The following is a 13,043-nucleotide window of genomic DNA, read 5'->3' as shown; positions in this document are numbered from 1 at the left end:
TTATTAGAATGTGTACACTCACACGCAAGAGCCTTAAAGCCATCTGCATTTGAGAGACTAGTCAAGTCTGACAACTTTTATCACATCTCACTCAGTCCTTTGTAAAAAGTTTAATAAAATAAAAGGACATTCTATGTATAGTATAAGTATACTCTTTTGATCCAGTGAGGGAAATTTGGTCTCTGCATTTATCCCAATCTGTGAATTAGTGAAACACACTCAGTGAACACGCAGTGAGATGAAGCACACACTAATCCCGACGCAGTGAGCTGCCTGCTACAGCGGCGCTCTGGGAGCAGTAAGGAGTTAAGTGCCTTGCTCAGTGCCGCAGTGTGGGCATGGGAGAGCAGTGCTCAACCACTTCCCCCGCCCACATTTTTCCTACTGGTCGGGGATTGAACCGGCAACCTTGCGGTTACAAGCCCGAAGCCCTAACCAGTAGGCCACGGCTGCCCCAAATTCTTTATTGCAGCTCAGATTTTGGACATTTAGTCTTACCATTGCCAAATATATTAAAAAAAATATCCAACTTTCAAAAGTCTTTTTTTACATTTAGAAAGGAATTCATATGAAATCATGCAATAACTTTATTCTTATTCTACGGCAATGTGAAAGTATTAAAATAATGTATTGTATAAATATGAAATATAACAGGGTCAGGTGTCAACTGTGACTTTAGGATGCAAAAGAGCTCTTAGCTATCAGATGTGGCATGTTGCAAGGAGTTCTGAGGAACTTGAGTGACATCAATTCACAGCAACCCACAGGAAGCTGCAGAATGTTTTAGGGTATGTCATCATTTGCACACAAGCCCGCAGATGCTCATCAGGGTTGTTAAAGTCAATAATGACTAACTGGGTTTGAGGGCATCCACAAATTCAATAGGGAGTTTTAAATATGTAGCCTATCTACTAATTGATATCAAATAAAATCAACTTTTTTTTGTTTTGGTTTTAAATACTGAGTAATTGTAGTGGCAGCTTTTCGGCGGCCGCTTCTGAGAGTGGATAACTCATGTAAAGTCATGTCATGTCCAGCCATGTCATATACAGTACATATGTTCACTCTTTTTCATAGACTGACCAAAATACAAGTATGACTTTAATTGATATAAAGGTACAACATTTGAAACAGGTCAGATCGCATTTTGGTTATTATGGTCATCTTTCCTGTAGACTTATCAAACACACACACACACACACACACACTCGCTCAGCAACACATTTGTGCAACCCATCATCCCTCCTTCTCTCTCAAGGTAACACCAATGTGTTCCATCAAAGTAACCATTCAAGTTGGGACAACTCCAGCAGGACCTCACGCCCTCCATGCCCATCGCAGGTAGGATTGGAATTTTCTACTCCTGTGTGTGTGTGTGTGTGTGTGTGTGTGTGTGTGTGTGTGTGTGTTTGTGTTTGTGTTTGTGTGTGTGTGTCTGAAAAAGTGTGTGTATAAGTCGCAGACTCTGCTCATTACATAAATATCAGTGTGTGTTTGACACTGCTGTGAGGTGCTAATGAGATCAGAGCTGCTCAAGGACCTGGACACTCCTCTCATTCCATATCAGATGAGCACAGACACCCCTCTCTCTCGCACACACACACACACAGTTTCTCAAGAACATGTCCAAAGAATCAGGGGGCAGCCGTGGCCCACTGGTTAGCACTCTGGACTTGTAACCGGAGGGTTGCCGGTTCGAGCCCCGACCAGTGGGCCGCGGCTGAAGTGCCCTTGAGCAAGGCACCTAACCCCTCACTGCTCCCCCGCCGCCCGTTGAAGCAGGCAGCTCACTGCGCCCGGGATTAGTGTGTGCTTCACCTCACTGTGTGTTCACTGTGTGCTGTTTGTGTTTCACTAATTCACCGATTGGGTTAAATGCAGAGACCAAATTTCCCTCACGGGATCAAAAAAGTATATATACTTATACTTATACTTAATCCACAGACTTGAAGAGAAGTTGTTTGCCACAATGTGATTTGTAACAGTTCTACCCTGGGAACTTCCAGACTGCATATGGCATCACCACTACCGCACCTACCACATTGACTAGGTTATAACTGGCCATTCTAATGGCAGAAACTGATGAATTGCCTAAGATGTGGCCGTAAACAGGCAATTCATTAGTGGCTGCCAGTAGAATAGCCACTTTTGAACATTCTAAGCATTCAAAATTGTTCTGTTGATTATTTTATAATTTGCATTGCATTATTTGCATGTGCATATATATATACATATATGGTGCAATATTTATAATTTTTTAAAGAAAGGCATTCACACCTCACAAGAACTCTATCCTATTTATGCTCTCATATATCTTCCTACTGTATATCAACAGGTACAGTTTGGTTGGACTTGGTTCTGGGTCAATAACTAAAGAGGACTGCCTAACCATCAAAAACTTGAAAGAAACAGTTTAAGAGTATCTTTTTTTCATTTCTGCAGAAGAGAAAGGATGTGTGAGTGAGAATTTAATGCAGACATCTGTCAGCATATTTATCTATGACAACATTCTCACCGTTTGCCACAGTAAACTGAGGATAAGTATGAACCTCTGCCTATTGTAGGCTACAGAAGAGGCTCTATAAATTGGAGCTTCAAACTGAGCTGTGTTTAGTTGTGTGGGCATCTTCATCCAATTCCCATCACGGGCGGCTGGAGTCATGTGTGCCTTTTGTGTGTGAACTGCAGGGTAGGCGGCTGAGCACTCGCCACCAGATTCCAGCACTGGTGTGGTTGCCGCAGTAACATATGACACGGTTAGATCATGGAGTGAAACAAGTGGTCCCTTCACAAGTTCATCCAGCGCGATGCCGTCATTTGACCAGCCTGCACCCACTCTGTGAACAGCCAGACCCTTATCAATACACACACACACACACACACACACACACACACACACACAGTTCTCACTCTCTTGGACAACATGCACACTTTGCACATGCTCACACATACACAAGCATATTCCCACTTGTACGCACACACACGCACACACACACACTCACACACACACGCACACACACACACACTAACGTATGCACATGCCACAATACAAACGGTCTCAAACAGTGTAGAAAGGACACACAAACACTTCCATTAATGTCCACACCAGATACATGAACATAGGTGAACACACTTAAATATTAACCCAGGTGCAGACTTGCGACTCCCAAACAGTTTGGGTGCCCCACGAGCTCGACAGAGCACTGTTCATAATCTTCCAACACATTCCTGATGGCATCTCAGATTGCAGATCAGCTCGCATGAGAAAATTGCCAGTGGACACACACATGCACGCCCACACAAAGGGCCATTCAGTCTCTGAGCTATGTGGATATTGAAGTATATTCGACTTCTCTAAAAAAAAAAAAACAATAAAATATGCATCGCTATTGACTCCTTGATGAATGATGTCTGAAAACATGGTGTAGATGGGCGGGTGAGTGGCTGTGTTCTGACAGTGTGTGTGTGTGTCTGTGTGTGTGTGTCTACATAAACAGACATGGCGCTATGGCGGTCTGCAGTTTTGAATCTGCTTTGTGAAGCTAAGCTTCATGGCCACCCAGTTCCTGTTTATCCAACAGAAAGGGCATGGGGATCTATGACAGGAAGCCAGAAGGATCTGAGCAGTGAGAGTGTGTGTGTGTGTTTTTTTTGTGTGTGTATCTATGTGTGTGTGTGCATGCACGAATCTGTGCATGTGTGTGTGTGTGTGTGTGTGTGTGTGTGTACGTGTGTCTAAATCAGATGACACAGATTGAGACCCAGGGATTAATGACAGGGACATGTGTTGTCAAGGTGACCTTCTTTGTCGTCAAGGGGATGTGAGGGGAGAAGTGGACCTGATTGCACCACAAAGATGTGACCGAGGAGAAGGGAGGGATGGGGGGCTCAGTGTCTAAGCTCAGTGGACAGAGCTCAGGCTCTTGCAAAAAAGATCTGCAGTAAATGGAAAGACAGATGCTTCTGGGTCTTTAGGTGATGATGAAGTACTCTTTCATTTAACACTAATGGGCAATCAAATGCAGATGTTGAAATAAAGTCACACACAGCAAGCACATGGGATCCCACATGACATGCCTCTTCAACAGGACTCAGGTTTACTCAGATAAGCCCCAAAAGAACAACAAACAGTCCAAGAGTAAAAAGGTGAAACGTTGTCCTGAACAAAAAGGGAAAAGGTTCAAAGTCCCATGCATATGGACAATATGCTTATTCATTTTCACACACACACACACACACACACACACGCACACGCACACGCACGCATGCACGCACGCACGCACGCACGCACGCACGCACGCACGCACGCACGCACACACACACACACACACACACACACACCTCACCAGTTCAGACTCATATCCTAACTGTACAAATCTCTCACCAATTTCTGCAAGTTCCGCCTGGTGTCCTGAAACATATGAATACCTTCCACGGGGTCACCAAAACAAGGTTTTCAACATTGCAAATCGCCTAAATCATCTTGCTTCCTTCCCTCCAAGGAATTGACCCAACAGGTGGTGGAGGGTGGTAGAGATAGTGAGAGAAAGCATTTCACAAGAGCTCTTATGCAAAGTTGGCTTGTGTAAGTTGCAGAGATGTAAAGTAACTAAGTAGAAATACAGTACAGAAGTATGAACTGGGAGTATCTGTACTGTACTTTAGTTTTTATTTTTCTTCCTACTTTTACTTCATTTTACTACATTTTAAAAATTAAATCTACACTTTTACTCCACTACATTTTCATTAGCAGCATTAACTAAAAAGTAGGCTAAAATAATATGCAAATGAAAAACAAAAGCCACAGTTTCCATTCAGCATGTTACATATTTGCAAATATTAGCACACCCAGGCCTAGGTAGGCTGTTGTAAGGAGCTGCTTGCTTTTCATTAAATACACTTTTGTTTAGGCTTTCATTTGTTTATGGAATGTGATGTAGCTGTTTTTCTAAACATGTTGGATAAAAATTACAGGCTTATAAAAGGAAGCAGCAGTGAAAAATGAATGGCAGCCATACCTTTATTCAGGCTTTGAAGACCTTGTGTATAAAGTGTAGGCACCCAGTTTTAAGGTACTGCTTTCTTTTTCATTAAAAGCATAGCTATGGGAGGGGGTTGTCACCCCACCTGACCTCGAAAGCTTTTACTAGTACTTCTACTTTCAGTACTTTTTATAATGGGCTATTGTCATACCTAAGTAAGACTTTTACTTAAGTGGTATGCTTATAGATTACTTTTTACTTTTACTTAAGTCATTTTCTGATCAAATATCTGTACTTTTAGTGTGGCTTTAGTGTGGGTTTCAGGTACTTTATACAACTCTGGTAAGTTGACAGTATATCATCAATGAAATCTAAGATACTCGTATATGTGTGTGTGTGCGTGTGTGTGTGTATGTGTGTGTGTGAGAGAGAGAGAGAGAGAGAGAGAGAGAGAAAGATACCCAGAAGGTGGTTGAAGAGAACAAGATCAATTTGAGAGGGCAGAAATAACCTCAAGAAATAACCTCCCTCTTGCACTACGACACCACAACACAACTGTTTCTCTTTGGAGGAGCACTGAGATCAAGTGCAGAAATAGATGTCTGAAAGGGACAGTGAACATTTTGAAAAAAATGTCATACCCACCATAGACACGGTGCTGTAATACAATTTTCCTTTCCAATAGCAACTCATCCTTATTCTAGTTCTGTAATTAACATGTATCTATTTCTAGTGAAATTTGACATTTCTTGAATTTCCCCTGGGGATGGATCAATAAAGTATCTATCTATCTATCTATCTATCTATCTATCTATCTATCTATCTATCTATCTATCTATCTGTTCTACCTCAAAAGCATAACACACATCCTCACCCAGCCCACAGTGGATAAGTGAGGCCAGAATGTCTTCTATATTTATCTTTCTCTTTCGCGTTCTGTCCGCTTCTCTTTATTAGCCCAAACTGAGGTTCTGCCATGCAAAGGGGGGGAGAGAGATGTGGATCCACAACCGCCTGCAAAATGTCACAGGGAAATGACACACACGTAAGACGGGTTATCTGCGGCCTTCAGTATGCCATATTTGTGTGTGTGTGTGTGTGTGTCTGTGTGTTGTGAGCATAAAAGGAGAAGGATTATGTAAGTGTGTTGAATTACTACAACATGATGTTTTGGTTTAAGTTAATGTTGTATCAGTGAATAACTTAGGGCATCAGAACCAAACACAAAATACAGAAACACACACACACACACACACACACACACACACATACATACACACACACACACTCACCATGGAACCAGTTTGCTCTCAACTCTCTTGAACTGTCTGTTCCTCAGCAACCCACTCTCGCCACAGAGATGGAGGCAAGACCATCAGGGCTATCAAATCACCATGGTGATCTCCTGCCAGCTTGCTCAGTTGCCGCTCATGACAGCACGCCGAATAATGATACTGGTTGGCAGTGCTGATTACCCACCTCCACAGCAGGGAGGCACTTGGAGACACCCAGCCCAACGAGGGCAGCTTCCATAGGGGAAAGGACACTGACTCATCCCCATCCCCATTAATGAGAGAGTGCTGCAGGGTAGGGAGCAGCAGTGGCCTCATCGCAGTGATCTTCCTTAGGTGGAATGACTCATCATCAGATACTCTCCAAGTTCTCTTTTTTAGACACAGAGACGAGCTCAGAGACACCTCCACCCCCTCCACCCCCTCCCTTAACACTGCAGACTCCCTCTCCGTCTCCCTTCAGAGATGACTGGACAGAGGCCTTTAAGGGAGGACAGACACAAACACCACTAACCTCCTCATGAGGAAGTACAGTTGTCAGATACTTGTCAATTCAGTAGCCCACTGATAACTACAGAGCCCTCTTAGAGCCAACAGATTCCTTGCAGACAACAGACTGAATAGTCTTCTTTTCAATGCAACGGACTCATGACAACAGTCTCTAACAAAAGGCCAACAGACGAACAGTCCTCTCTCAGACAAAACCGATTAATCACAGACTTGTGACTGGGAAACAGGCTCATTTGAGACACACAACAAGCTCATTACATCAGGCTCTTGTCAGATACACAGAGAAAAGGGTACCTTGCTATAACTGGCTGTCTAGGGGGCTGGCTGTCACAGGCTGTCAAGGAATTAATTGTGTTGAGCTTGTAGCCTTAAATGTCACGGCATGTACGGTGCAAACAAAACTATTGTCTGGATTATTGTAATTTTTCTTGATTAATTAACCGTTTTCGGTTTTGCTTAGAGGTCTCTGGATGTGTGCATACTGTAACATTTAACTTTAATTCATCTAGAAGATAACAAGGTAGGTATCTGATCATCTATACATATAACTGCAAGAGCTTCTTCTGTCCAAAGATGTCTGACATTTGTGTTGCTAGAGTCCAGCAAACACAGTTTGTTCTCAGCTGGTGTGTGATTCACCTTTTCTTGAGTCCAGCAAACGCTGACAGTTCTCAGCTGGTGTGATTCACCTTCTCTTTTCCACTTACATAAATAGCTGGTAACGTGGGCTCAAACATTGCTATGTCCCAGAGAGTGGCTCAAAGAAAACAGTCGACCATGTTTGTCCTCCTTCTCTCTCTCTCTCTCTCTCTTTTTTTCACATTACCATAGCAACCCTGAAGGTAGACCCTGTAATCAGAAACCCTGTGTGTGGGGGTGGGGGGTATGGGGTCTACGTGGATAACAGAATGCTGTGTGTGTGTGTGAGTAACGGGAGACAGGGATTGTGTAAGTCAGAGGTAGAAGGCACTCACCTTAACCATCAAAGCCCCTCTGGTATGTTAACCCCACAATCCAACCTCCCTCTCCGCATCAATGATCAAGTGATCTCAGGAGGTTTGGGAATATGTGTGCTTGTGTGTGTGTGTGTGTGTGTGTGTGTGTGTGTGTGTGTGTGTGTGTGTGTGTGTGTGTGTGTGTGTGTGTGTGTGTGTGTGTGTGTGTAAGAGAGAACGAAAGAGAGAGAGAGAGACTCTGACTTTGACTACCTGACTACCAGCTAAATTGCTATTTTGTTTGTGGTTTTTGTACATAATAATATCATGCACAGCACCTGCTGTTGCTCTGTGTGGTGAGCAGGTGTTTGCTGTCGGTGGGTTTTGAGGATGGATGATAATGGGGAGTTGCCAGGGAGCTTTATCAACTGAATAATGCAGAACTGAACCACCAGGTTTTGACATCGGCTTGACGTCATGCCCGCAGGACTGTAAATTATCTTGCCAACCATGCTTGCTTCACCCATAAAAGAGCTGAGACAACAGGTAACAACCAGATCTAGGTCTGCCAGTGGGTTTTGTAGCACTAAAGGGCTATAAAGGTCACACAGGTATTAACTACACACATTACCTATTTCATAAGGTTTATGAGGTTGAAGATCTGCAATATTTATCCAGCTAATCTCATAATGTTATTCAGCATTCAACAATCCCTCTTTTCACCATCATGTCTGTGAACAGGGGCTATGAACTTTTGACCTATCTGGACAATGATGTACTCCACCTCCAGTTATCCTGAGGAAGTGAAATGTCACACACTCTGACACACACGCACACACACAGAGGCACTGCTTGGGGGGTGGGGGGTTAAGACGATTCTAAGGGCCCAGCACTGACAGGGGGCCCTCAGAGGGCCACCCCAATAATACTATACATTATCAGGGGGCCCAGAATTATTGTCTGTCATAGAGCCCAAATTTTATAGCAGTGCCCCTGCACACACACACACACACACACACACACACACACACACACACAAAACTGCATGCGTGCGCAGTAGATTATTTGCCACTGGTCTCCTCATCTTAACCAAAAACTGTGAAACTGCTGTTTGAGTTTCGGTATGTGAAAGTGTGTGTGTGTGTGTGTGTGTGTGTGTGTGTCTTTGAGGTGACCTGAATGAAGTGGTAGAGCTACAGGAATGTTCAGGAACAGTTCCAGCTCTGCTCTGGAGACCATGAGAGAGGACGCTGAGAGGAGGCTGCAGCTGGAGAGTCTGGGGGGGGGGCTAAAACCTGGGAGGATGAAACTCTGGAGGAGGGAAAGCAGAAGGGAGGAGCCCGAGAGATAAAGAGGAGAAGAAGACATGGGAGGCTGAATAGCTCTTCAGGTGAACAACCTGTCGAGAGGCAGAAACAATGGGAGCTATTTACCAGAGGACCTTGAGTTTGAGTAGTTCTCACAAAGTGTGTGTGTGCGAGAGAAAGCAGAGCAAGAGAGAGAGAGAGAGAGAGAGAGAGAGAGAGAGAGAGAGAGAGAGAGAAAGAGTGTGTGTGTGTGGTTGGTGCTGCATATTTTCAGACAAAGCTTGAGGATATGAAGATTGCTTAAACTACCACAAACCTTCCTCACAAATATGTAAATATAAACTGGTCTTACACAATCTAGGAAATTACCAGTGAGCCAAACTCATGACTTCATATGATTTGGTGCATTTGTACAACTAATTTATTTTACGGATTTAGAGGGTTTTGCACCTGAACTCATGTTTTCGTATTACTCCATTGTTTTTATTAAGCTTCAGTTTGAAATGGAAAAAAAGAATGCCTAGATTCATTTAAATTGATCTTATTGATGAAGTAAACCAAGCACACACATTTCCTGCTGTGCCACTGTATGTGAACCTCTCCCTGTATTAGTACAGTGCTGTTCAAAAACATGCAGAGTAAGCCAGCTTGCAGGTGGTGTTTCCTGCTGGTTCTTCCCCTCCCTCTCTGTCCCTATATGTGTAAAATGTGTAGCCCATGAATTACATGGGAGCAAATGTCAGTTGGTTTCACATCATTTTTTTTCCATTTGCAGATGCATTGTTTCATTTTGCACAGCATCTCAACTTATTTCTGACTCACTCACTCCTGGCAAACTGCCTTGCCTGAGGAAAGACTGATGACTACATTGGGCATTAAATAACATGCAAACCAGGTGGCCAAAGCAAATCTATGGAAACCATATCAGAGCAAATTGGCTGATGGAGAGTTTAGATTGGAGGACCTGAGTGAATTGACCTCACCAAACAGATGCAAATATTTTGCACAAAGTCCAAATCCATCATTGATTACGTATGGAAGCGTATTGCTGCCATACTAAAATAAATAAAAAGGCTCAGTATTATGTAATTATGTGAAAAGTTTCTTGTTATAACAATATCTTTTTCACGTTTTAACAAGATATGTATCACGTTATTTCAATATATGATATTTTTACGTTTTTACAAGATATATATCACATTATTACATGAAATTATCACGTTATTCAAGATAATGAAACTAAACTAAACGAGAGGCAAGAATAGGATATGCTTGTTTAGGCTACACGACTCAATCAAATTCTATTTTAAGCTCGGTTTAAGATATTCTCGTTATTGAACACGGTGGATGTATATTGTTATAGGCCTATAGCCTATGCGAACACCCAAGCATTGTCCAGAATATTCTGCACCTGTGTGCAGCGGAGTGGCAATTGGGAGAGTCGGGAAGATTCCCGATGGGACGGGCTGATTACAGTGTGATCTCAAAAAGCGCATGCTATTGTTGTTTGAATATTTAATTTGCTGTGCTCTCCAGCAGCCTGCACTGTGCGACTGCAGCGCTTCACTTCTCACTCCCCGCGTCTCTTCCCCACAGCCTTAGAAATGACTGCGATGACCTGCAGGCTACCGAGCTAGAGCGCTCTATACATTCACCCACATTGCGTGAAGATTCACATATTTATCAAAGCCCTTTCTCCCTCTTGCGTCAAGTTAGCGAAAGTTTTATTTATTGTGTTGATAAGAAGATAAAGCAGAACTATCATGCTGTCGTGCTGTCAGCCTAGATATTTTAGCCCATGCACAAAAACAAACATCAACAGATAGGCCAAGCTGTCGTCACATTTTCATAGTCTAGTTTCGTTATTTTTGAAATAATGCTTTATCTTGTAAAAAGTTAGCATAGACCTACACCTTTAAAAAAAAGAGTCGAAACTTTTTAATTACATACGCCTTTTATTTATTTTAGGGCGTGTTTGAGTTTGATGAAGACATGATCGGTGTCCAAATTATTGCCAAATTAATTCAGCTCTAGTATATGCTTTAAGGCATAGGCCGTTAAAAACATTGGACACTTCCATCATGGGTAATGTTGATCTGATATGGGTATATTTTAGCCTGGGTTTACCCATGCTGAATAGTGCTGTTCTTCACCGCAGTTACAGAAAAAACTCGTCAAATGGAATATAAAAGCCAAATCAACATTGACACCTAGTCCACCGAAACCGGACTCCACCCAAAAAAAAAAAATCACAGGTTCGGACCGCTTTCGCACGTAGTCTACAGTGTAGACACTCCCTTCAGATTTGCTTGAAACCCATGTGCGCAATACAACAGTCAACCTTATTCCGCTTCACCTGCTAAAACCGTTTAAAGGGAATTATATTCTTGATCATCTCACTTCCCATAGCAGTAGATCAAAAAGCGAGTGTATTTTGGGAGTTTTATTGTCGACAAAGCAGGACAAAATCAAATTACAATAACGAACGCAATACAATGACATTTAATACAGCCTATTGTTTTGTTTTGTTTTTTTACAAAAAAACTACAGAATTACATACATTTAAACAGGGTTTCCACTTTTATTATAAAACAATTATAATTAGGCTAATCACAATTCATGTTCATGCACCTGTTGGAAATCCGTAGCCTAAAATACGGGCAAATCGTTTAACCGTTGGTTTTGCAAATGGTACATTGAGCGCAAGAAAATCACAAGGCGCCTCGACCAACATGAGTGCTGACTTCCTGGGCACTTGTGAGATTAAGCGTTTCAAAAATTAGGCTACTGTCCAATACAAAGACACAGGTACAAACAGTGGCTTGAGGTGAACTGAAAAAAGTGCCAAAGAGCGGAATTTTGTACATCCTCGTTGCGCATCAATCTCCACCTGTGTGTTTTGGAGTTCAAAGCAAGGTGTTAGTGCTTTCCTTCGAGTACACGGGACGGGGTTTCTGGACGCCAGGGATTTAGTATGAACACATGTAAATGTGCACCTTGCGTGGAAGAAAGACCGTCTGTTGTTGCCCACTTTCCGTCAGTGAATAGAGTCACTCCCATCTCGACACACACACACGAAGCCGGGAGACCGATTCCCGAGAATTTAAAAAAGTATGCTCTTTGGATGTTCACTGTCTTAGCCGCTGATCGTCACAGTCTTGGTGGTCTCAGTTTTATCATCCCCATCCTTTAACAGCGACCGTGCATGAGAGTGCCCACAATAGACACTGGTAGTAGCAGGCTCAGAATACCGGACTGAGGCGCAACGCCTGCCCCGGTGGGGGCAGTGGTGGCGTTAACGCTGCTGCTGGAGGAGTTATCGGCCACGGTAGTCAAGCTGGCATTTGAGACCGGCTCCGCAGTAGTAACCGTCGTGTTCGCTCCTGTGGTATTATTTTGAGCAACCACCTGTTGTGGAAAAAACAGTGTATAGTGAATAATGTTAGCCTGCTGGTAAAAAAATATTAGGCCAACATCACAACACTTTAGCCACCAATTAACATAGGCTAACTGGTCCGTATATTTTCACAGAAGTAAAACGATTAGGCTAGGCAAAAACTTCAGCCCACACAAATTACCACTAGACAGATTCCGCCGGGAAACTGATTTGTTGGATTGTTTTAGTCTTCTGCTGATGGTCCATGCTCAGTGTAAAAAGCAAACAAATAAATAAACAAAACTATGGACCATGCGGTTTGGCCATCAGCAAACTTTCAATAAATGAATGAATTATGTATTGTAGTTGGGGTAACTCAAGTCTCCGTTCAATTCAATGAAAATGCCACCAACGAGTGACATGAAATTGCTCAATACATTTCTTTAGTAGTTTTAAGTAGCTAGTTACCGGTTTTGTGATGTGTGCAGCCAGAAGAAGAACTCCAAGGTAAATTACCACAATTTTCGTCATTTTGAGCGGTTATCTTTTTTCCCACCCCACCGTATTGATGCTCAATCCAAAATGGTTTACCCAAGCGGGTCGAGATCAATTTTTATACTCCAGACGTATGACGCACGGCA

At 42.8% G+C, this 13,043-nt stretch overlaps 1 long non-coding RNA gene across 1 annotated transcript; it reads right to left on the bottom strand.

Annotated features, from left to right (window-relative positions):
- Window positions 1–11,454: 11,454 nt before the first annotated feature.
- LOC125284508 lies at window positions 11,455–13,043 on the bottom strand. The gene is made up of 2 exons (XR_007191875.1): window positions 12,871–13,043; window positions 11,455–12,434 (listed from the first exon to the last, which is right to left on the bottom strand). It is a non-coding gene; the product is annotated as an uncharacterized LOC125284508 (long non-coding RNA).

Source organism: Alosa alosa, chromosome 19 (assembly GCF_017589495.1).
Source record: "Alosa alosa isolate M-15738 ecotype Scorff River chromosome 19, AALO_Geno_1.1, whole genome shotgun sequence".
NCBI lineage: Eukaryota > Metazoa > Chordata > Actinopteri > Clupeiformes > Clupeidae > Alosa > Alosa alosa.
This window is presented reverse-complemented; position numbering and strand designations above follow the sequence as displayed.